At 36.6% G+C, this 27,614-nt stretch overlaps 1 long non-coding RNA gene across 1 annotated transcript; it reads left to right on the forward strand.

The window, feature by feature from the left end:
• LOC132376440 (uncharacterized) lies at nt 1-27,614 on the forward strand. Its single transcript, XR_009506299.1, has 3 exons — nt 1-152; nt 5,586-5,753; nt 27,529-27,614. It is a non-coding gene; the product is annotated as an uncharacterized LOC132376440 (long non-coding RNA).

Raw genomic sequence — 27,614 nt, forward strand, 5'->3', positions numbered from 1 at the left:
GGGGAAGTGGGGTGGCCAGTTTGGAACATGGTGAAGAAATGTCCTGCTGAAAACTGCTGCAGAGACAAGCCCCTCCCCTCCTGCTGCTTCACTGCACTTCTGTAAGGAGTTGTCATCATTTATAACCAACCTCTAGTCAGGAGGATGTTCAGGTCAGTGATGCATATACCTGACTAACAGTGAAAAATAGTATTCTCCCTCTTTAGAGGAGCATTGATTTGTTTTAAGGGTAAGGGCTGCTAGCACAGTAGACAAAGCCATTCACTGAAATAGGGCTTCATTGTCTTGAGAGCTGATGCATCTCTGGAAAGGATGGGATTAACTCCATGCACATTGGAAGCATCAACTCTCTATTATAAAGCACCTTAAAGAAGTTCAAATGAAGGTAAGATAAAAGTTAAAGGCTTTTTGAGATAAGTAAAACTTGGGTTTGGCCAGGGTAGAGCGTTAACTATCTATCTATTTTGAAGGCTGCTTCTGAGTCAAGATCAGAGGTGGGCATTCATTCCCTTATTCATTCAACCAACTAATTTTTCTTATATTGTGAGACAGTGCTGTATGTCAGGACTGTGATCCATGAAGGGTACAAAATGAAATCCCTGCTCTCCCAAAAATTATGTCTAGCAGAAAGAATCAAACAGTGAGGGGGTAAAGAAATCGTGTTACTATCCATGGTGCAGGTCACCCTGTCTCTCACCTAGGATGGATCATCCGGAAGCGGAAGGAGAAAAGGAGGAAGGAAGGAAGGAAGGAAGGAAGAGGGAAGGAGGGAGGGAGGGAGGGAGGAAGGAGAGGACGGGAGGGGAGTAAAGGAAAGGATAAAAGGGGATTACTTTTCTCAAAATGCAAAGAAAAATCTCAATAATAGCAACAAAAACAAAAATGATTTCCCTCTAGAAATTCAGGACAGATGCTAGAGAAGCCCAAGTGTCCACATGTACGGCCTTTTGATTTTCCTCCCTTGGTTGTCTGTTTGGGAGACTCTTGAACTGCTGCTCTGTCCTCATTCACAGCTCTGATGAGTCCACTGAAGTTGATGAGGACCTAATTCTAAGAGAAGCTTTGAGACAGACCTAATTGCGCCGTGTGGCTTGTGGGATCTTAGTTCCCTGACCAGGGATCCAACCCAGGCCCTCGGCAGTGAATGCACCGAATCCTAACCCCTGGACCACCAGGGAATTCCCAAGACAGATCTAATTTTCAAACAGATATTATTATAGGACATTTTATTTGCAAACCAATATGCTTTTTTATATAGACATTTCATTTACATTGAGGAAATGGGAGCAAATTTAAATGAATCATATCTATTTTCTTTATCCTAATAGGATAAAATGGTATTCTTGGTTTACAAAAATATCAAAAATGAGTAGAATAAAACATGTGTCATTATCAAGTACCTACCAATGAGACAACAAATTTTGGAAGAAAAAATATTTATCAGGGATTACATAATTGTTGGGGCTTCTTATGTATTTTTCTTATTTAAAAAAATGGAAGCTTGGAAAGGAGGGGGCTATGAATGTCTATGACTATTTTGCTTTAAAACCTATAAATACCTAGAGCTTGGATGCAGAGTTCATTAAGATCATCTCCTCATTGCATCGCCTACATCTCATCATTCCATTGCCTTCATCAACTTCTCTCCCATCAGGAGATCTGGGTTCCACAGGCCATCCCTCCCTCCTCTGCCTTCTCCTAATCCATTCATGCTCCTAGGACACTGCTGGCTCCTCAGCCAGGTCCCAGCTCTGATGGCACATAGAATTAGGATGAAGAGCTTTTAAAAAAATGTAATAGCTGGATTCAACCCAACATTCAATATATCTAGCGAGCGGCCCAGGAACTGGTGTATTTTTCGTCTCCAGTGGATTCTAAAAGGTAGCCAGTGTTGAAAACCACTGCCCTGGAAAAGAATCTGAAGAAAGATAGATATATGTATACGTATAATTGAATCACTTGAAACTAACACAGCATTGTAAATCAACTATACGTCAACCCAAAATAAAAATTAAAACAACAACAACAAAAGCAGCACTGCCCTAGACCCTCTACTGCTCCTTTGGAACTCACAGTCTGTTATCACAAAATCTCCTGTGTACTTATCTGCTTCTTTGAACGTTTCCCTCTTCCTGCTCTAACAGAAGCCAGGGTGCTTCCTGAGGCTACTGCTTCTTCTGCAGCCTTCTCCTCCCTCCTCAGACCTCCAGCACCTCGTCCCCTCACCACAGTCAGCTGATGACCTGGACTAGCTTATTTCTCTGCTTGAAGATCAAGAGCAACCGGAGGGAAACTTCTCATCTTCCCATCACCCATCTTCCTATGTCCCTATATCTGTGCCTGTCACTGTCTTCCCTGCTGGCAAAATGATGGACCTGGCCATGCTGGCATAAAAGGCCAGCCTTTCCATTTCTTCACTAGCCTCTCACCCACTCAAGGACTTTGATGCTGAATTAACTCCCCTGTCTCCTCTGTCACTAAGCTTTCCCTCTCTGTTAGATTTGCATCGGTGGGGTTGATATTCAAATAATCTCAATGTCAGGCATGAGCACTGATGAATCATGATGGAGGTAACTGGAACCGCCTGTGATCCAGGTGAATGTCATCTGTCTCGCCCACCATAAAATCAGCATGTTTCAAGGTCACTCACCTTCATAAACACCTTCCCTTGATCTCACAGACCCAGACTCCTTCTCTGCTCCTCTTTATGGCACAACTCCTCACCTTGTCTTTACTCACTGTTGCTTCATCCTACTGATTTTGGCACTTTCTCCAATCAGGCATCACCTCACCACTCCAGTACAACACCCTTCTTAAAGGTCCCAGTGTTCTCCTCACTACCCAGTGGGGGATCAGTTCTCAGGCTTCATCTAACTTGATGCCTCCTCAGCACTCTCTGTTCCTTGAAAAACTTGCATAGTGAAATTATAACGAGATAGACATTTTTGCACATATATAAAATTTCAGTTGCTGTGTCATACTCATTGTTTTGAAACACTGATGAACATGACTGGTTCAAAGCTTTAAAGAAAATATTTGAAAATCCCTGCAAAAATGTCAAACCATGAAATAATGCTTTTCTACGAAATTATGTTAGTTAAGGCACAACTATTTGATTTCCATTACTGAAGCAAATAAAATGCATCCAAAAATATGACTTTAGGATGGAGAGTATGTAAAATGACTAGAAAGTTTCTTATCTTTGTGTTTGGAGAGCCATGAAAAGTCTGATTATCCAGAAGGATGAAAATAAAAATTTAAGTTTGTCTCAAGTAGGACAAAATGGGAAATGCATCTTCCACAGTTCAACTTAGGACATATTAAACTTTTTTTCTCGAAAGGGAAATAGTTTGACATTTTAACCATTAGGGCCGGAATACATTAAATTATTATGGGTTTGCTGAAAGAATATGTTATAGAAAACCTGTGCCTTGAAAAAGCTGAAAGAATTCAAGAAATCAAAATTATTACCTATAATAAAGTAAACACAGAAGTTATTTTTGTAATGCTGCCTCTAATTAGTTCCTATTATTGCAAATCCAGCCAGGCAAGCTGTGCACAGTCAGCATATTTAAAGTTTCCACCATGGCTGAAATGGAGATAAACTAAACTGTAGGAGACTTATGTAACCCAGATGTGACCGGCTCTAGTAGACAATTTCTCTTTTCTCGACAACCATCTTAAAGGTGGCTTTGCACTTCAGAACAGTTCTAAAACCAGATTCAATTTGATATGCATTCAAAAGAGGCAGTTCTTTTTCTCAAGGTTCCATAAGGACATGAGGAATAGAAGTCTTTTTATATCTCCCACAGCAGAACTAAATAAACTCTTTTAAAGGTTTCTCTTGTTTCCCAGAAAGTGGCTTTCCCTTGCCAGTCACCCCGTTTCTTCTCTATCTCTCCCGCAACCCAAGGTTTTCGAAGCTCTTGGCTGGTTCTGCTTTTTCCCTAAACTTTGAGAACAGATGCCCAGTGGCAATCAAACAATGGCACCTGGCCCCCTAACTATTCTTCAGGCACATCCTTTCAAGGCTTTGTTGCCTCCCCAAGGGGTTCTTCAAGGTTCCAAAATGACAATCTACTTATCCTATAGCATTACACCAGCTTAATAGTTGGTGTTAAATTGCTAATATTTTAAATGCTTAATAAGAAACTGGGCTTCCTTCAACTAAAAGTCTCAATACATTAACATAAACTTTTCAGAGTTGCCACAAAGGGTCTCTGCACCCAAGGTGTGGAATAAGTTTGTGTGGGACCTTGTTCATGAGAACAATCTGGACTTAATTAACTACCACCCACTAATCACAATATACAGATTTTACCTTTGAGTTTTTATCAAATTTCTCTCTTTTAGACAGTGTGGAATGCTTTTAAAGTGTGTTTTCTTCTCACTTTTCTAAGAATGGCTTCTTTTTAAAAATTTTATCCTGGGGGCTTCCCTGGTGGCGCAGTGGTTGAGAGTCTGCCTGCCAATGCAGGGGACACGGGTTCGAGCCCTGGTCTGGGAGGATCCCACATGCCGCGGAGCAACTGGGCCCGTGGGCCACAATTGCTGAGCCTGCGCGTCTGGAGCCTGTGCTCCGCAATGGGGGAGGCCACGATGATGAGAGGCCCACGCGCCGCTATGAAGAGTGGCCTCTGCTTGCCGCAACTGGAGAAAGCCCTCACGCAAAGACGAAGACCCAACACAGACATAAATAAATAAATTAAAAAAAAAAAAAATGTTCAGCCTCAATAATCAGAGAAATGCAAATTAAAAAACAACAATGAGATATCACTCACTCCTGTTAGACTGATTAAAAAAAAAAAAAAAAAGAAATCCGAAGAGGATTTAAAAAAAAAAAAAAAATTTTATCCTGAGTTTTTCTATGAAGAGGTAAAATAAACATCACTGAAGTGGGTAGGTAATTATTTAAACAAAAAAAAGAAAGAAAGAAAGAAAAAGTAATAAGACCTTTGTTTAAAATGACGGATTATTTTGTTAGGTGTCTTCTATCCATTGGTCATCTCCTAATCTTAATTTTCTTATTTGATTACCTTCTACTGATCTTTATATTTTCTCCTTGGTTTCAACTAAACAAGAAGAGAGTTCTAGAACTGAGGAATTACTTACACAGTGTTGACAGAAATTTGCTGGTGAAAAAGGGAAGAAGAATATTAGATGGCTGATCTTGGAAATTTTGTTTCTTATATTCTAGTTGACAATTCTCATTTTCTGGGATATGTGTCCATGCTAGTCATCTTTTCTCTCTTTTTTTGTTTCCTCTTTCATTTCCCTATCCCTTTCCCCTTCATTATTCACCTATGAACTTTTAAATAGAACTCCTGTTTGAAGTCTAACAGTGCTGTTTAGTTTCCTAAGGTGTCTATGAATCTAGACTCTGCTTTCTAGAGCACTTACCAAATAGTATGAAAACCTTGAGGTTTTCCTTTATAACTTCTAAGAATTTATTCTAGAAAAATTAGTATGTACGGATTTACAGGGATACTGTAGGACATAGTTTTTAAGAGATCTGTCTCTCGTATGTAACCTCCTGGACTTGCATCTCAAAGCTTACTAACTCTGTGACTTTGTGACTATTACAGCTGGCCTTTGGACAACACAAGGAGTCTGAACTGCTCAGGTCCACTGATACACAGCTCTTTTTTCAAAAGTAAATGCTACAGTACTACACGATCTACGTTGGTTGAATCGGATGTGGAACTGTGGATAAGGAGGAGCCATGGCTACCGAGGGATGACCAAGAGCAGAAGGTCAGTGCCTCTAACCTCCAAGTTGTTCAAGGGTCAAATGTAATTGAAATTCCTGGCCCTCGGTTTTCTCATTTACAAAATGGAAATATGACTAATATCAAAGGATTGTGGTGAGGCGTAAGTAAGATAGTACTTACAAAGTCCATAGCATAGAGCCTGGTACATAGGAAGATCTCACAATCTGTTGTTAAGTAGGATTGCTAATGCTATTCTATGATAGATAGATGTAATGCGTGTGTATGGGTATGTGTGTATATGTGTGAGGGGGTCCCCTGGGCACTATCAATTTTCATATAAAAATGAACAAATATCTAACAATAAAATATTAATCAGATAAATTGTGGTACATCTATTCTTGGGTGTGGCCATTAAAAACAATGATCTTGATTAATATTTATTAATATGAGAAAATAGTCTCAAATATGAAGTGAGAAGAGCAGAATAAAAAGATGTACATTGATCCTATAAAGGAAGGAACTGGGAAAAATAGCAAGATGGTAACAGTTTTATACATATTTATTTACTTCTTTATACTTCTATGTATTTTTAAATATCTATAATGAATATAATATAATGTGAATACAATTTTAGAAATAATAGACTTGTGTTTTAGATTTAGAATAAAACTTGGGAACTGAGAAAACTTATGGTTCTTCACTGTCATTTAACACAAGAACAACACAGAATGAAGAGTGTCTGAGGCCTGTCCAGGGTCACAGGGGTTGAGTAGCTGTGTAGTTTGGAATAGGGGTTATGATGATTGTGCTTTCTAATCCATGGCTACTGGAGGTTTTACAAATAAATACGCAACTAAATATTTTTAAAATTATAATATAGATGTTGTTTTCAAATCAATTTCAAATAGTAGGTAATGAACCGAAGGTATGGCATAGTCAACAAATGTTTGTTGATGATGAAGTTATAGCATGAAGCTGACAGGCTACACAGAATTGCAGCAGCAATGCTGGGTGTGCCCTTTCCTCTGCCCTTGGCAGACATATAGTGTGATCCAAGTCTGAAGGTAAGATGTGTCCACGACACATTCAGCATGTGGGGATTTCTAGAACCACTTATACAGGAGCATTGTATGGTAAGAGGAGGTAGACATATAAGCCTGGCCTCAAACAAAGACTTCATAATCCAAATGCAGAGGTAATTTTAAATAAGGAGGTTTGTGTCTGTCACTTAAGTTGGTCCTTTATCCAGCACTACTCTTACCTAGAGAACACTCACATGCATGCATGCACACATATGCAAATCAACACACTCTCTCTCTTTACCAAAGAATTCTCACTTGAGTCCTGGGTAAAACTTTGTTGTAAATAAGAGTGGAAAGAGCTATTTTTACTAAAAGGACATTCAGGGTGCAAAATGTAATTTAAAAGGAGTTGAAAGGTAATCTTCCCATTTTTGTGAGGAATGAAAAGTTAATTTGCTTCAGAGTCTAGAGGACTCCTAAGAACAAAGGATCAATGTGGCACCTGAAGGCCTCAGGGTAGAGAGTTCTCTAGGGTGGCGGCAAAGTGCCAGGTGGAAAGGGAACATCAGCAAGTATAGCATCACCTGGAAAAATGCATGAGCAGCAGTGGAACCGATAGAATCAGTATTCTTCTCTGGGACCTGGAAATGCAACAAGGCACTCATGTTCCTTGGTCCTGTGCTAGGTGCTGGGATACAGCACAAGGGAAACAAGGTCCCAGCCCTTAGCTCTCCAAGAGTTAGGATCAAGTGAAGAAGATGGGCATCAAACAAATAATTACACAAATGATTACTTCATTCTAATTTCAATAAGTGCTCAAGAGAAGTACAAGGGCTAGACATACAATGGAGAAAACTAATCCAGTTTGGAGGATCAACTGTAGAGGCCTTAATGGGAGATATGTCTCCAAGGAGACCAGAGCAAGAAGACAAAACAAAACCACCAAACACCATATTGGCAGATGAGTGAATCTGATTGTGAGTATGTATGATATACCCACTATGAATTGAGGGTTTGGTCTTGCAGTAACAGGAGAGGGAAAAGGCAGTGAAATATGATTTTCACTGTATCAGTGATCATAAATTTACCCTCAAGTTCAGATATCCTGATACTCTTCATGTTTAAACTACATTATAAGCTGTTCCTGTTTATAACTACATACGTCCTTAGTTATAAAATGTAAGAAGGATATTTGGGACCCAGTAATGGGAGACACTTAACTAGATACAAAATCCTGATCCTAACACATGAAAAGTAAAGACTGGGCCATGTGTCTTAAAACAACGTTAGTAAGTCATATTACAATGGATATGTTCTATCTTTTCATATATTCTTGGGTAGATACTCAGTTTTCTGAAATTATGGTTAGTAAATGCAAACCAACTATAATTCACATACTATGGTCATTCTCATTTATATCTGTTCTGTCCTCCCAAATGTGAAATGTTAGAAATAAAACCGACCTTTGAAACCCAGTCGAACCTTACATTTTGTCGGGAACAGAAGCCCAGGTAGTTAAGTGATTCAACAGAATCTAGAGAGCAGTTAAGACTCTGCACAAGCCTTGCCTGCCAGGCCTTCACTCTGCGTGGCTCCATTCCATAATGCAATTAGCTTTCTTGCTTATTCTCTATTTTGTTCATTAACATGTTCTGGGGAGCTATTTTTTAACTTTCTGGTCTCACCACCCCCTTTATCCTCATTCTTTTCTCATTTTTTTCCACCATTATTTCGCCTCTCTTTTTTCACCTGGAATCTTTCTGATTTTATCATTTCACATTTACTTATCATTATATGAATGAGAGAGAATGCAATTACAGAAGAACAGTTAAGAATGAATTATTTATTAAATGTAAACAGTGAGAAACAGCATAATAAGAGAACTTGAGGAAACAGAAATATAGAAAACTAAAAAGCCCTGATCGTCAACTACCTGAAGATCTTAAGTAGGAAAGTATAGTCCTATTCTTGTATTATAATCAAAATCATTACATCTTTTGTTCTACTGAAAATGTTAACAGGAAATGAAATTGTATTCGAAGTGTAAAACTTTGAATATGTTTATTAATCATGTAAATTAATGTACATGTAAAAATCTAAAAATTAAATTGTTTTATATATGCTTTCAAAAAAGTTGTATTTCTTATAATGCTAGAATTTATTAATTTCTATTAAATGGAAAAAAAATTCAATATTAATTAATAAACATTGAATTTTAAACTTGATAAGAAAATAAAATTAAATATTTATTTAAAGTTATTACCTATAAAAAGTTATTACCCTAAAAGAACACCACCAAACATTCATTAGATTTCAAAACTATAAATATATTGCAAGCTCTTTAAGAAGAGCACATCTTAAAATGTTAATCCTAATAACCACACATTTCCAGTGCGCCCTGAACCAAATTCTGAACATTTAGAATGTCTAGCAAGAGTTAATACAATATAGTTCTAATGTGTCTTACAAATCACTGATCAAAATGATAGAAAATGTAACAAATTATGGTGAATTTTTACCTATATACTAATCGGAAATATGATGGTAAAAACTGGGGGGTACACCTGTGCATTTCATATACTATATTAATTACAACATACATTTCAAAATTTAGGACACAACTATTCATTTAATTTGTAAAGTTGAATGATATATTTGATACATTATAAGAGGACTGACAAATTTTTTTCTGTAAAGAATCAGATAGTGATTGGGATTAAATTAAGTGAGTGTTTTAAATTAAGAGGGCTAGATGGGCTCTATTACAAGTATTCAGCTCTGCTGCTGGAGCTCTAGAGAAGCCATAGACAATACTTAAAGTTCCAATAGAACTTTACTTACAAAACAGGCAGCTGCTGATTTGGCCTGGGAGGGGCACATAGTATACCTATCCCAGCAGTGTACCTTAAGGGCTGAAAGAATGGATTCTGGAGTTTGTCCTCTCTGTTTATATCTTGCTTTCACCATGTAATAACTTTGTGACCTCAGCTAACTTACTTTAGTTTTCTCGTTTGTAAAATGGAAGGAATAACTGTTTCCTATCTCATAAGGTTGTTGTGAGGATAAAAATGAAATAATTTATGCAAAGCACTTACTGTAATAGGGTATGTCTTCTTTGTAGGAGGACTAAATTGGTGTTTATAGATATATAGCATGTATAGGCAAAATATTTGGTATTCAACATTAGTTTTCAAATTTTGATAACATCATTTTGCACCTTGACATTTTAGAAGCATTGGTTTAGTTGTTGAAGCGAAATATCCATACTGATAAAATGGAAAAGAACATTATGTTCTAATGAGTCTGATCTTATGCGTAAGGCATAAACTATAAAAATATACAAAAAAATTATGTAAAATTAGATGTATACTTTATATACATATATCACATACCATATATAGAAAGCATATGATTATGTATTCATGCATATTCAATCAACAAATAATTGTTCAATGACTAATATGCATACTCATTATGCTAAGCAATGGTTAACCTCTGCTTTCTTCCTTTTGTTTTTAATGTGGTGAGAGATGCAAACAGCAAACAATTAAAATTCAGTGTAATAAACTATTCTAATATGATACACATATATTTTTTAATAAGATTTTATGGGAAATTCTATAAAATTCTTCTTGGCAAATTATGGAGGATTTCTTAAAAGATTTTCATGAATATAGGTCTCACCACTAAAAATGCAAGCCTTTTAAGGACAGAGCCTGTGTTTACATATATAGTATTTCCTAGGATGCTTCTCATGTTTTTATCACACCCTATTTGTCAAATAAACATTTTTGAATAAATTAATCTTGTTACTAAGTGGGCAAGGTAGTAACAATGAATTCATCAAGCTTCTCTTAAGTTCATACAATCAATAGTTCAGGCAGTTATGAGGGTAAGTGAGCACCTTATAAATTAAAAATGCAAATCCTATCTGTGGCCTATTTAAAAAGTTGTGATGAATAACTACATAATGTTGGGAAAATAATGAGCTAATAAATAATTGATAGTCTACACAATATTCAATCAACTAGAGAGTAGAGATTATAGCAGAATGATACTAGCTTGAGTGCCAAGAGTTTTGAGTTTGAAGACCAACCGTCAAAAAATGACTTGGCTAAGCTTTGGCAAATCTTTTGTCCCTACACCTTGGTTTTGCCATCTATAAAATAAATGAGCTTTATTGATTCTCAAAGTAGTGGGACCTATCAGACATTAGAATCCCCAACTTCCTCCCTGAGATTCTGATATGTCTGTCTGTGGGTTGAGTGTGGAGAGAAGGTACAAAGCATGATGTGGGGTGCACGTGTTCAGAGTGACCCTCTTGATGAGCCACTGTTCCTGATGGCAAGTATGCCTTAGGAACAAGGGACAGGAAAGATGAGAAACAGAGAACTAGATCATCCCTCAGATCCTTTTCAGCTGTGAAGTGGAGGAAATTCCAGTGTCTTTCCCCTGCCCATATCTCCTCTGGACCTTTTTCTCCCCATCTTGCTCCTTCAGCCCTGTTGTGTGTCCACAGCTATTCCAGTAGTTTCAATCTTGCCTTTAGCTGTCTTAGGCAGATTATATGACCTAAACATTTGTGATCCTTTAACTCCTTATCAAACTTCCCCTCCCCTTTATCCTATTCTCCGATGCTTCTGCTTAGGGCTCACACTTATCTGAGAAGCCATTTCCACCTGAAATGTAACATTAAAGTTTGGCATAAAGTGTTAACCAAGCCAGATGATCCCTTTGTACTTTCACAGCAGCCTTCACGTTATGAAAGTGAGTACAAACTATTATGTTTAAAATAAGCTACAAGTACAATATGGGGAATATCACCAATAGTTTATAATAACTATAAATGGAGTATAACCTTTAAGAATTGTGAATCCTTATATTGTACACCTGTAACTTATGTAATATTGTACATCAACTATACTTCAATAAAATAAATGAGTAATAAATAAAAAAACAAAAAAATTGAACTTAAAATTATTTAAATAAATGTAAAATATAATTTAAAATTTTGTTAAATATTTTAATAAAATAAAATTATTTCCAATTGAAGTGCTCAATGTACATCTAGTTATAAGACAAGAATTATTGTCAAGACACTTATACAAATCTAAGACAATTGTAATTCTTTAAAAGAGCACAACGTTCCCCAGGTGCCATATGCAGTGTTGCAAATACCATGCTCATTTGTGAGGACCTGCAGAGCTACACTTTGGAACAGAAAGAGAAACAAGAAAATGACTCTTTCCACAACTGGGACATGAAACATTGTAATGCAAGAAACTGCTGAATTCGTGCTAGGTATTTTTCCCCTCTTACCTAAACATTCTGCAGCTTAGATCCTCCTAGCACTCTGAAATAGCACTACTCAAAAACACTCATGACATTTTAGAGGAGTTGCCTTTTATTTTGAGGACAGAGGGCAAGAGTGTGGAGAAATGTTTGCTTAGAGTCTGAACAGTGTTAATCAGAGGAACGAACATTTAGGATCTCAGGTACAGTCTGCTACATTAAGTGCAGAAGACTGCAAGGCACAAGCTTATGTGTGTTCTTTAACTGTGTGTGTGTATTTGTGTATGTGTGTCTATCTGTGGGGTTCCCTAGAGCACAGGATTCAGGGGTTATTTTTTCTTAGTCATAGTGTCGTACTGCTGACTTAGTCTATTTTCTCTAAATTAATATTGACCACAAATATTAGTTGGGTTTACCTAGTAGAAATATGTTCATTCTTTTAACATTTAAAACTGTCAACAAAAGATAAATATTAAAAATAATTCACTATAGAAAGATCTACATATATAAGCAAATAATTGTGTAAATATGCATGAACAAATTTTATTAATTAGGATTAGGTTCAGCTAAAAGTGAGAGAAAAGCTCACATAACAGTGGCTTAAATAAGATAAAGTTAACTTTTCACTCACACAAGCAAAACCCAGGGTTGATTTTGCAGCTGTATTCTGGGAAGTCTCCAGAAACCCAGGCTCCTCCCAGCTTACCTCCCTGCCATCATAATGTATGGCCCTTGACACCACAGTCCAAGATGGTGGTATCTGTACCCCAGGGAGCGGATGAAGGGAACTCTGAAAAGGGGACAAAGACAGGGGTATCTTAAGGAAGTTTTCCAGCAGCTGTCACGTGATACTTCTGCTTAAATCCCATTGGCCAGAATTAGTCACATGGCCACACTTAACTGCAAGGAAAGGTTTATCCTGGGCAGCAAGAATCTCTCCTAGCATAGAAGAAAGGAAAAACAACTACTGAGGGGTGATGATCACTTTTGCTACACTTATTTTACATATATAGATTATTGATAACCTATAATACATAATACTACAGAATAGTTTGTATCCATAATTCTTCTTCTCTAGGATATTTATCAAACCCTTTGCCAAAAATATCTGAAATCCCAGCCCCACGTATTTTCTATTCCACCTTTACTGTGCTCACTCCACTTTGAGCAGTTATCTAATTCCATGTCCAGTCCAGTTTATTCTGGAGCAGCCAGTTTCATCATTCAGCATGGATTAACGTACTAATTGTAAAGAACTTAGTTTCTATATTTGCAATTGTGTTAAGTTCACTCTTTAAATATCCCAGCTGCATTTCTGCAGTTTTGTTCCATTTTAGGAAAGTATTAAAACTTTGGAAGTGTGACACTGTGATGCCTACTGCAAACAATATACCTGCAAATACTTTCTGACATTGTGGTGGCAGAGGTTTTAGAGAGCAGCCTGACTATAGGGCATAAAGCATAAGGTCTGGTTTGCTTACTGCCTGGGAGATTTTGCCATAACTAGATGCCCTTCACTCTGAGTTTAGTTCTCATAATTCATTAATAAATACCTCCAACCCCAACAAGCACAGCTCTAACAATTAGGGTTAAAACTGTTGTTGTTTGATTCTTTTTTGTTTTTTACTATTTTTATTAACACATTACATGTGTTTAATTATTTTGGTTATTGCTGGTGAACTTTATGGCTTTTTTTCCCAGATTCTAAATCAGATATAAGGAAAGTATGTGACTAACACAGTTCTTGGAACATAGGAGCTCAAAAATGTGTATTTAATTTATTTATTAATGATTTATATTGCATGTGCATTAACAACAAAATAATTATAATCCATTTGAAGGAAGAAAAGTTTGTATGTCAAAAATCTTTGTCAGTTATCAAATCAGAAAGTTTTTATCAAATCAGGAAGAATCAAGGAGAGATTGGTTCAAGATGGTGGAGTAGAAGGACATTTGCTCACTCCCTCTTGCAAGAGCACCAGAATCACAACTAACTGCTGAACTCATCAACAGGAAGACACTGGAACTCACCAAAAAAGATACCCCACATCCAAAGACAAAGGAGAAGCCACAATGAGACAGTAGGAGGGATACCATCACAATAAAATCAAATCCCATAACTGCTGGGTGGGTGACTCACAAACTGGAGAACACTTATACCACAGAAGTCCACCCACTGGAGTGAAGGTCCTGAGCCCCATGTCAGGCTTCCCAACCTGGGGTTCTGGCAATGGGAGGAGGAATTACTAGAGAATCAGACTTTGAAGCATAGCGGGATTTGATTGCAGGACTTCGACAGGATTGGGGGAAACAGAGACTCCACACTTGGAGGGCACAAACAAAGTAGTGCGTGCATTGGAACCCCGAGGAAGGAGCAGTGACCCCATAGGAGACTGAATCAGACCTACCTGCTAGTGTTGGAGGGTCTTCTGCAGAGGCAGGGGGTAACGTGTCTCACTGTGAGGACAAGGACACTGGCAGCAGAAATTCTGGAAATACTCCTTGGTGTGAGCCCTCCCAGAGTCCACCATTAGCCCAACCAAAGAGCCCGGGTAGGCTCCAGTGTTGGGTCACCTCAGGCCAAACAAGGAACAGGGAGGGAATCCAGCCCCACCCCTCAGCAGACAAGTGGATTAAAGTTTTACTGAGCTCTGCCCACCAAAGCAACAGCCAGCTCTACCCACCACCAGTCACTCCCATCAGGAAGCTTGAACAAGCCTCTTAGATAGCCTCATCCACCAGAGGGCAGACAGCAGAAGTAATAAGAACTACAATCCTGCAGCCTGTGGAACAAAAACCACATTCACAGAAAGATAGACAAGATGAAAAAGCAGAGGGCTATGTACCAGGTGAAGGAAAAGATAAAACCCCAGAAAAACAACTAAATGAAGTGGAGATAGGCAATCTTCCAGAAAAAGAATTCATAATAATGGTAGTGAAGATAATCCAGGACCTCGGAAAACGAATGGAGGCAAAGATCGAGAAGATGCAAGACATATTTAACAAAGATCTAGAAGAATTAAAGAACAAACAAACAGATGAACAACACAATAACTGAAATGAAAAATACACTAGAAGGAATCAATAGCAGAATAACTGAGGCAGAAGAACGGATAAGTGACCTGGAAGACAGAATGGTGGAATTCACTGCTGCAGAACAGAATAAAGAAGAAAGAATGAAAAGAAACGAAGGCAGCCTAAGAGACCTCTGGAACAACATTAAACACAACAAAATTCACATTATAGGGGTCCCAAGAGGAGAAGTGAGAGAGAAAAGCCGAGATAATATTTGAAGAGATTATAGTCAGAAACTTCCCTAACATGGGAAAGGAAATAGCCACCTAAGTCCAGGAAGTGCAGAGAGTCCCATACAGGATAAACCCAAGGAGAAACACGCCGAGACACATAGTAATCAAATTGGCAAAAATTAAAGACAAAGAGAAATTATTGAAAGCAGCAAGGGAAAAACAACAAATAACATACAAGGGAACTCCCATAAGGTTAACAGCTGATTTCTCAGCAGAAACTCTACAAGCCAGAAGGGAGTGGCATGATATACTTAAAGTGATGAAAGGGAAGAACGTACAACCAAGATTACTGTACCCGGCAAGGATCTCATTCAGATTCAATGGAGAAATCAAAAGCTTTACAAACAAGCAAAAGCTAACAGAATTCAGCACCACCAAACCAGCTCTACAACAAATGCTAAAGGAAATTCTATAAGTGGGAAACACGAGAAGAAAAGGACCTACAAAAACAAACCCAAAACAATTAAGAAAATGGTAATAGGAACATACATATCGATAATTATCTTAAATGTGAATGGATTAAATGCTCCAACTGAAAGACACAGGCTTGCTGAATGGATACAAAAACAAGACCCATATATATGCTGTCTACAAGAGACCCGCTTCAGACCTAAGGACACATTCAGACTGAAAGTGAGGGGATGGAAAAAGATATTCCATGAAAATGGAAATCAAAAGAAAGCTGGATTTGTCATATATGGCCTTTATCATGTTGAGGTAAGTTCCCTCTATGCCTACTTTCTGGAGGGTTTTTATCATAAATGGGTGTTGAATTTTGTTGAAAGCTTTCTTTGCATCTACTGAGATGATCATATGGTTTTTCTCCTTCAATTTAGCTCTTCTCTAAATGTTTGATAGAATTTGCCTGTGAAGCCATCTGGTCCTGGGCTTTTGTTTGCTGGAAGATTTTTAATCACAGTTTCAGTTTCAGTGCTTGTGATTGGTCTGTTTATATTTTCTATTTCTGCTGGTTCAGTCTCGGAAGGTTGTGCATTTCTAAAAATTTGCCCATTTCTTCCAGGTTGTCCATTTTATTGGCATATACTTGCTTGTAGTAATCTCTCATGATCCTTTGTATTTCTGCAGTGTCAGTTGTTACTTCTCCTTTTTCATTTCTAATTCTACTGATTTGAGTCTTCCTTTTTTCCATAATGGGTCTGGCTAATGGTTTATCAATTTTGTTTATCTTCTCAAATAACCAACTTTTAGTTTAATTGAACTTTGCTATTGTTTTCTTAATTTCTTTTTCATTTATTTCGGATCTGATCTTTATGATTTCTTTCCTTCTGCTAACTTTGGGGGTTTTTTGTTCTTCTTTCTCTAATTGCTTTAGGTGATAAAAGCCATATATGACAAACCCACAGCCAACATCATCCTCAATGGTGAAAAAGTGAAACCATTTCCACTAAGATCAGGAACAAGACAACGTTGCCCACTCTCACCACTATTATTCAACATAGTTTTGGAAGTCTTAGCCACAGCAATCAGAGAAGAAAAAGAAATAAAAGGAATCCAAATCAGAAAAGAAGTAAAGCTGTCACTATTTGCAGATGACATGATACTATACATAGAGAATCCTAAAGATGCTACCAGAAAAATACTAGAGCTAATCAATGAATTTGGTAAAGTAGCAGGATACAAAATTAATGCACGGAAATCCCTTGCATTCCTATACACTAATGATGAAAAATCTGAAAGTGAAATTAAGAAAACACTCCCATTTACCATTGCAACAAAAAGAATAAAATACCTAGGAATAAACCTACCTGAGACAAAAGACCTGTATGCAGAAAATTATAAGACACTGATGAAAGAAATTAAAAATTATACAAATAGATGGAGAGATATACCATGTTCTTAGATTGGAAGAGTCAACATTGTGAAAATGAGTATACTACCCAAAGCAATCTACAGATTCAATGCAATCCCTATCAAATTACCAATGGCATTTTTCACAGAACTAGAACAAAAAAGTTCACAATTTGTATGGAAACACAAAAGACCCCTAATAGCCAAAGCAATCTTGAGAAAGAAAAACGGAGGTGGAGGAATCAGGCTCCTGGACTTCAGACTATACTACAAAGCTACAGTAATACAGACAGTATGGTACTGGCACAAAAATAGAAATATAGATCTATAGAACAGGATAGAAAGCCCAGAGATAAACCCACGCACATATGGTCACCTTGTCTTTGATAAAGGAGGCAAGAATATACAATGGAGAAAAGACATCCTCTTCAATAAGTGGTACTGGGAAAACTGGACAGCTACATGTAAAAGAATGAAATTAGAACACTCCCTAACACCATACACAAAAATAAACTCAAAATGGATTAAAGACCTAAATGTAAGGGCAGACACTATGAAACTCTTAGAGGAAAACATAGGCAGAACACTCTATGACATAAATCACAGCAAGATCCTTTTTGACCCACCTCCTAGAGAAATGGAAATAAAAACAAAAATAAACAAATGGGACCTAATGAAACTTAAAAGCTTTTGCACAGCAAAGGAAACCATAAACAAGGTGAAAAGACAACCTTCAGAATGGGAGAAAATATTTGCAAATGAAGCAACTGACAAATGATTAATCTCCAAAATTTACAAGCAGCTCATGCAGCTCAACATTAAAAAAACAAACAACCCAATCCAAAAATGGGCAGAACACCTATATAGACATTTCTCCAAAGAAGATATACAGATTGCCAACAAACACATGAAAGAATGCTCAACATCATTTATCATTAGAGAAATGCAAATCAAAACTAAAATGAGATATCATCTCACACTGGTCAGAATGGCCATCATCAAAACATCTACAAACAATAAATGCTGGAGAGGGTGTTGAGAAAAGGGAACCCTCTTGCACTGTTGGTGGGAATGTAAACTGATACAGCCGCTATGGAGTACAGTATGGAGGTTCCTTAAAAAACTAAAAATAGAACTAACATATGACCAAGCAATCCCACTACTGGGCATATACCCTGAGAAAACCATAATTCAAAAAGAGTCATGTACCACAATGTTCATTGCAGCTCTATTTACCATAGCCAGGATATGGAAGCCACCTAAGTGTCCATCAACAGATGAATAGATAAAGGAGATAGGGCACTTATATACAATGGAATATTACTCAGCCGTAAAAAGAAACGAAACTGAGTCATTTGTAGTGAGGTGGATGGACTTAAAGTCTGTCATACAGAGTAAAGTAAGTCAGAAAGAGAAAAACAAATACTGTATGCTAACATATATATATGGAATCTAAAAAAAAAAAAAATGTTCATGACGAACCTAGGGGCAAGATGGGAATAAAGACACAGACCTACTAGAGAATGGGCTTGAGGACATGGGGAGAGGAAAGGGTAAGCTGGGACAAAGTGAGAGAGTGGCATGGACATATATACACTACCAAATGTAAAACTGATAGCTAGTGGGAAGCAGCCGCATAGCACAGGGAGATCAGCTCCGTGCTTTGTGACCACGTAGAGGGGTGGGATAGGGAGGGTGGGAGGGAGGGAGATGCAAGAGGGAAGAGATATGTGGATATATGTATATGTATAACTGATTCACTTTGTTATAAAGCAGAAACTAACACACCATTGTAAAGCAATTATACTCCAATAAAGATGTAAAAAAAAAAAAAAAACTATAGACAAGCATTCAGGAGCAGTGTGTGTAAAACACACACATGTGTCAAAGGCACAAACTCCACATGACGGTTTTGTATCATAGATCAATAAGCCAGTGAAACATGCTGCCATGTGTGCTGGACACCTGCTCAATGATTCTATTTTTCTTTAGAGGAGATTTTTAATACTTAAAATGACAAGACTAGTGGAAGAAACCCAAGTTTTCACCCTAGCATTATGTATCAATTATACCCAGATGTGTCCATTCCTTCTCCTTTTTCCTTACTCTTTTTAACAATTCAGATTGCCTATGGAAACATTCAATTAGGAAATCTGCTTTCTGCCTTGATTTGTTCATCCCTGTGACTTCACTTGGACTCTTAATCTTTTTTATTTTTATCCTTTTATGAGGATTTTACTTTTTATTCCCCTTCTGGAGATTTTCACTGTGAATATCTTTTAAAATCATCCCTACATCATAGTGCTTTTTTCACATATGTCCACCTACCCATTTCTGTATCTCTCTCTATATGCATGCATATATATATAAATATGGATATGGATATACATATAGATACACATCTATCATGTTGGGACTGCAGTATCAGCATTACCACATATTCTGCATGGAGTCTTCTTTTAAACAGCCAACCAGAACATCTTTGATTGTTTTCAAGATGTACCCTTGCCTTTTCATTATTTTCCTGTGGCAGCATCAAGAAGTTCAGAACCACATCTGGGTAGCAAAAAGTACCTCAAGTGCCATCATCTGCCATAAAGACCTGGGAGTTGAACTATTTGAAAAAGAAATCCCCTGAAATTCTTCTATATGATATCACCACTCGTTCTTCCCTTGCCTATTTCAATGTATGATTAGCTTCTAATACTGACTAGATGAATCTTGCTATTGGTTAGCTATATATTTTAACACTGATCTTTCATAATGTAATACACATCTGTTTATCCAACTTGTATACTTGCTGGATACTGCATTAAGTACCCAATTAGACCACAAGTATCTCAAATTCTGTATCTCCCAAACTGAATGTATTGTAGAGTTTGTTCTCCTCTAGTGGATGGACATAGAGTCTGTCATACAGAGTGAAGTAAGTCAGAAAGAGAAAAACAAATACCGTATGCTAACACATATATATGGAATCTAAAAAAAAAAAAAAAAAAAAGGTTCTGATGAAAGTAAGAGCAGGACACGAATAAAGACGCAGATGTAGAGAATGGGCTTGAGGACATGGGGAGGGGGAAGGGTAAGCTGGGATGAAGTGAGAGAGTAACATTGACATATATACACTACCAAACGTAAAATAGATAGCTAGTGGGAAGCAGCTGCATAGCACAGGGAGATCAGCTTGGTGCTTTGTGACCACCTAGAGGGGTGGGATGGGGAGGGTGGGAGGGAGACACAAGAGGGAGGGCATATGGGGATATATGTATACATATAGCTGATTCACTTTGTTCTATAGCAGAAACTAACACAACATTGTAAAGCAAGTATACTTGAATAAAGATTTTTTAAAAAAAAAGAAAGCTGGAGTAGCAATACTCATATCAGATAAAATAGACTTTAAAATAAAGAATGTTACAAGAGACAAGAAAGGACACTACATAATGGTCAAGGATCAATCCAAGAAGAAGATATAACAATTATAAATATATATGCACCCAACATAGGAGCACCTCAATACATAAGGCAACTGCTAACATCTATAAAAGAGGAAATTGACAGTAACACAATAATAGTGCGGGACTTTAACACCTCACTTACACCAATGGACAGATCATCCAATCAGAAAATTAATCAGGAAAGACAAGCTTTAAATGACACAGTAGACCAGATAGATTTAATTGCTATTTGTATGACATTCCATCCAAAAACAGCAGATTACACTTTCTTCTCAAGTGTGCACAGAACATTCTCCAGGATAGATCACATCTTGGGTCACAAATCAAGCCTCAATAAATTTAAGAAAATTGAAATCATATCAACCATCTTTTTTGACCACAACACTATGAAATTAGAAATCAATTACATGGAAAAAAACGTAAAAAACACAGACACATGGAGGCTAAACAAAACGTTACTGAATAACCAAGAGATCACTGAAGAACTCAAAGAGGAAATCAAAAAATACATAGAGACAAATGAAAATGAAAACACGACGAACAAACACCTATAGGATGCAGCAAAAGCAGTTCTAAGGGGGAAGTTTACAGCTATACAAGACTACCTCAAGAAAGAAGAAAAATCTCAAAAAAACAATCTAACCTTATACCTAAAGGAACTAGAGAAAGAAGAACAAACAAAACCCAAAGTTAGCAGAAGGAAAGAAATCATAACGATCAGAGAGAAATAAATGAAATAGAAACAAAGAAAACAACAGCAAAGATCAATTAAACTAAAAGCTTGTTCTTTGAGAAGATAAACAAAATTCATAAACCATTAGCCAGACTTATCAAGAAAAAGAGGGAGAGGACTCAAATCAATAAAATTGGAAATGAAAAAGGAGAAGTTACAACAGACACCGCAGAAATACAAAGCATCCTAAGAGACTACTACAAGCAACTCTATGCCAATAAAATGGACAACCTGGAAGAAATGGACAAATTCTTAGAAAGGTATTACCTTCCAAGGCTGAACCAGGAAGAAATAGAAAATATGAACAGACCAATCACAAGAAATGAAATTGAAACTGTGATTAAAAATCTTCCAACAAACAAAAGTCCAGGACCAGATGGCTTCACAGGTGAATTCTATCAAACATTTAGAGAAGAGCTGACACCTATCCTTCTCAATCTCTTCCAAAAAATTGCAGAGGAAGGAACACTCCCAAATTCATTCTATGAGGCCAACATCACCCTGATACCAAAACCAGACAAAGATACTACAAAAAAAGAAAATTACAGACCTATATCACTGATGAATATAGATGCAAAAATCCTCAAGAAAATACTAGCAAACAGAATCCAACAACACATTAAAAGGATCATACACCATGATCAAGTGAGATTTATCCCTGCGATGCAAGGATTCTTCAATATATGCAAATGAATCAATGTGATACACCATATTAACAAATTGAAGAATAAAAACCATGTGATCATCTCAATAGATGCAGAAAAAGCTTTTGACAAAATTCAACACCCATTTATGATACAAACCCTCCAGAAAGTGGGCATAGAGGGAACATACCTCAACATAATAAAGGCCATATACGACAAACCCACAGTAAACATCATTCTCAATGGTGAAAAACTGAAAGCATTTCCTCTAAGATCAGGAACAAGACAAGGATGTCTACTCTCACCACTATTATTTAGCATAGTTCTGGAAGTCCTAGCCACGGCAATCAGAGAAGAAAAAGAAATAAAACAATACAAATTGGAAAAGAAGAAGTAAAACTGTCACTGTTTGCAGCTGGCATGATACTATACACAGAGAATCCTAAAGATGCCACCGGAAAACTACTAGAGCTAATCAATGAATTTGGTGAAGTTGCAGGATACAAAATTAATGCACAGAAATCTCTTATATGCCTATACACTAATGATGAAAAATCTGAAAGAGAAATTAAGGAAACACTCCCATTTACCATTGCAACAAAAAGAATAAAATACCTAGGAATAATCCTACCTAGGGATATAAAAGACCTGTATGCAGAAAACTATAAGACACTGATGAAAGAAATTAAAGATGATACCAACAGATGGAGAGATATACCATGTTCTTGGAATGGAAGAATCAATATTATGAAAATGACTATACTACCCAAAGCAATGTACAGATTCAACACAATCCCTATCAAATTACCAATGGCATTTTTTACAGAACTAGAACAAAAAATCTTAAAGTTTGTATGGAGACACTAGAGACCGCAAATATCCAGAGCAGTCTTGAGGGAAAAAAACGGAGCTGGAGGAATCAGTCTCCCTGACTTCAGACTATACTACAAAGCTACAGTCATCAAGACAATATGGTACTCGCACAAAAACAGGAGTATAGATCAGTGGAAAAGGATAGAAAGCCCAGAGATAAACCCACACACCTATGGTCAACTAATCTATGACAAAGGGGGCAAGAATATACAATGGAGAAAAGATAGTCCCTTCAATAAGCGGTGCTGGGAAAACTGGACAGCTACATGTAAAAAAATGAAATTAGAACACTCCCTAACACCATACACAAAGATAAACTCAAAATGGATTAGAGCCCTAAATGTAAGACCAGACACTATAAAACTCTTAGAGGAAAACAGGAAGAACACCCTTTGACATAAATCACAGCAAGATCTTTTTTGATCCATCTCCTAGAATAATGGAAATAAAAACAAAAATAAACAAATGGGACCTAATGAAACTTAAAAGCCTTTGCAAAGCAAAGGAAACTACAAACAAGATGAAAAGACAACCCTCAGAATGGGAAAAAATATTTGCATATGAATCAATGGACAAAGGATTAATCTCCAAAATATATATATAGCTCATGCAGCTCAATATTGAAAAAACAAACAACCCAATCAAAAAATGGACAGAAGACCTAAATAGACATTTCTCCAAAGAGGACATACAGATGGCCAAGAAGCACATGAAAAGCTGCTCAACATCACTAATTATTAGAGAAATGCAAATCAAAACTATAATGAGGTATTACCTCACACCAGTTAGAATGGGCATCGTCAGAAAATCTACAAACAACAAATGCTGGAGAGGCTGTGGAGAAAAGGGTACCCTCTTGCACTGTTGGTGGGAATATAAACTGATACAGCCACTATGGAGAACTGTATGGTGGTTCCTTAAAAAACTAAAAATAGAATTACCATATGACCCAGCAATCCCACTCCTGGGCATATACCCAGATAAAACCATAATTCAAAAAGACACATGCAGCCCAATATTCATTGCAGCACTATTTACAATAACCAGGTCATGGAAGCAACCTAAATGCCCCATCGACAGACGAATTTATAAAGATGTGGTACATACATACAATGGAATATTACTCAGCCATAAAAAGGAACGAAATTGGGTCATTTGTAGAGACGTGGATGAATCTAGAGACTGTCATACAGAGTGAAGTAAGTCAGAAAGAGAAAAACAAATATCACATATTATCACATATATGTGGAACCTAGAAAAATGGTACAGATGAACCGGTTTGCAGGGCAGAAATTGAGACACAGATGTAGAGAACAAACGTATGGACACCAAGGGGGGAAAGCAGCAGCAGGTGGGGGGGGGGGGTGTGATGCATTGGGAGATTGAGATTGACATGTCTACACTGATGTGTATAAAATCGATGACTAATAAGAACCTGCTGTATAAAAAAATAAATAAAATAAAATTCAAAAAAAAAAATTCAGGAAGAATCAGATATGGCAATTGGACTGAAATGCTGTAACCGTATACTTGAAAATAATAATCTCTTTACTCCAACCTGTACTCAAAATGGTGAAAGAATTCAACAAAAGCAGGGAAAGTATATGTTTCTGACATATATTTTGGGTAAATAGTAGAATTTAAATTCAATGGAGGCAAAAGTGATAATCCCTAAAAATCTTTAAGAGAATAATATAAATCGATTATTTCGAAGTAGATTTTTTTGCTTTGAAATATCTCAAGAAGTTAGGAAGTCTTCTCTAGCTCTATGATTCTACTGAAGTTATCCAAAAACATAGCATTGTATCTAGTCCACAGTAGGACAGTTGAGATAAGACAGAACCCTAAACGTCTGGTGGCTTCGGTTTCACAGTTCACAAGTTACATCAGTTACCAAGATCATTTTTCCTGTAGAGAGTGATAAAAACATTTCCACTTAACAGTTCTATTGTCCGTTTCATACTCCATCCTATCTGTTGTCCCCAAACTCCTCAACCACACTGACTGCAAGTACATTTTGGCAAAGGGCAGAGGAAATAATTTTATATGCCTGCAAACTTTGAGCTTGACAGAGAGCTGCCATGCTAAAATGTATCTGTATCCATGGGTGAAGTTTAAAGTAGATCTCTACTTTTGCCTCATTTCCTCGGTTTATGAAGCCTGGATGTTCTGTTGTTCAGGTACAAGGACCTTATGGTTATATAAGTAAGTATGTACAAAGGAATGTATAAGTTAAATTTGGACTGGGAAATATAAGGCTGAATCAAGAAATTTACACATGAACTGCTCTTGCATCCACTTTTAGTACATCGATTTAGGGAATAAAGTGTGGGGATAACTCATTTTCCCAACTATTATAAAATTTTTCCAAAAATAAATACTTATTTTTGTTTTTCATTTCCTTGCGAAATTAAAATTCAGACAATCATATTTCCTCTCCCCAATTTATCTGGACTCATCATCCCTACAAATTTACTACTTACTCATAGTTAATGGTATAAAAAATAAGTCTAAAAAGTTTTTATTAAATATCAACTCTACCCAAACTATCTTACTCTTCAGTTATCTAATTGTATGTATCCTGTTTTATAATTAGAAATTTGGTTTGTTTGAAATAATGAGAAAATGATTTGCTTCTCCTTGCTCATAAAAGGCTCTTGGAAAAATTATTAGTATTCTGCAAATAATGGAAGAGGTAGAAGTTGCTATGAAATAAGTTTCTGGTTTAACAAAAACAACACATAGAACTATTTAATCCTCAAATGGCTTTCAAAGCATTTGTTGATGAATATTAGTTTTTGAGGACAATATCTATTAGATGTGTTTGCTGATACATTAGAGAATATATATTTGTATATGTGTGTATACTCATAAAAGGCATATAATTTTTTAAAATTTTTGACTTATTGACATAGTACATATTTAAGACAATTTTTAGTGCTTATTATGATTTAAAGTTTTGCCCATTTTGTCAATTTTAATGTTTTAGTTTAGAGAAGTTTTTACTTTAAGCTTCTTAAAATTATGACTTATAGTCTTTCTGGGTTATCTGGTATTCAATGAAGAAGCTAGAACCAAACTGGGCTCAATCATCCTTAAAGTCATATGAGTATTAGAATTGTTATAAAAGTCAATTACAAGCCTGATTGATTGCTAACAATGTAACATAAAGCAAGTTAGCTGAAAAGATTAATATCCAACTTTACAAGGGACTTATAAAAGAAAGTCCCAGTCACACAACTTATAATCAATGTCAAAAGGTATCCAAATCCATTAACTGAGTTTTCTGTTATGCTGTCAGAACAGTTGAGAAATGTCATTAATAAAAAAAAAAAAAGGGAGAACAGTGCCACTGCCTTGTTAATTGGCAACAACTTTGAGGAAAGGCTGCCGGTGCAGAAGGCAAGGAAGTATTAACCACCCCACTTTGTGACTTGGTCCTACGCAATTACCTGGTCATCCTCACCTGCACCAAGAGGGCTTCTCAACCTTGAATTTGAGAACTAAAAAGAATGACATTGAAAGAGAAAGAGTTACAACAAATCTAAATAAACAGAAGCAAAGTGTTTGCAATGTGTCCAAAAGAAGGAGCTCATTTCATCTAACCCTATTGGAACCTTACAAAGATGTTTTTAGGCTCATAGCTTTCATTTAGGAAAAAAACATGTTGCTCTCGAAGAAGAGAGTTTATTAGAGACTTTTATCAAATATTCATTTACTCAATGTAATGGAGTTTAAATGGAGTTGAAAAACTAGATGAAATTTTAACATTATTTTGAAAAGAAAACTTTAAATAAGTAAGGAAGGTGTATAAATGTGACAAAAGGATTGTTAGCATGAATGACAAAAAGGGAGGTTAAAGAATGTCTGTAGATGTGTCTGTGAAGGTAGTTCTGAAATTTAAACACAAGGCTCCAGGAAGCAAACCCTGGAGAATTTCTAACTGGGTAACTGCTTGAAGGTAGATGCAGCTGTCTTCTCTCTTCTCCATCTTTTTCTATCTCTTTCCCTCTCCATTCTTTCCTCCCCTTGCTCCTGTCTCTTTCCTCCCACAAAGTTCTCAACTTCTGGTAAAGTAGCTGCTTTGTATTCAATCTGTGAGTCAGTCATTGAATCACCAATTATTTACCAGGCTTATGGAAGCAAGTCTTTTTCTGACCAGGAATGGCAACTCCTGCTATTCTTTGCCATAAAAAAACAGTACGCTTTTAAATTTTGTTGCAATATCCAAAGTTAACTATTTAATTTACCTAACTAAACAAACATTTTGACATTTATGGTGACTGTTTTTACCTTTTTATTTGTTTTAGCATATATGAGAAGAAAATGAGTTTATCTTCTAATATGAACCAAGCTTCCAAATATTTGGTAGCCAGGTTTAAATATCTAATATGGAGAATTGTTTTACTAAATTATTGTATATTCATTAGATGAAATATTTTAAGAACCCTACTAAAATGATATTTGTGAAGTTTTTATAGAAACATAGAAACTTTATGTTATACTCTTAAGAGGAAAAAAAAAGAAGAAAATGAAATTAAATTTTAACTAAAATTCTATGGTCTATGAGAAGAGTGACTTGGTTTTAAAAAGCTGGATAATAAAATGCCTGATATATTGTGCCCAGACTACACTTACTGGTGTCACACAGTATATATCTTATTGTTCCTGTTGAACAGTGCAGGAGTTCCGTTTCACCTGAGATGCAATCTGGACCCACCCACGGGGAAGCAGAGGGAACACCATCTTGCCCCACAGCCAGGGA

The sequence above is a fragment of the Balaenoptera ricei genome, chromosome 12 (assembly GCF_028023285.1).
Source record: "Balaenoptera ricei isolate mBalRic1 chromosome 12, mBalRic1.hap2, whole genome shotgun sequence".
In the NCBI taxonomy this organism is placed as follows: Eukaryota; Metazoa; Chordata; class Mammalia; order Artiodactyla; family Balaenopteridae; genus Balaenoptera; species Balaenoptera ricei.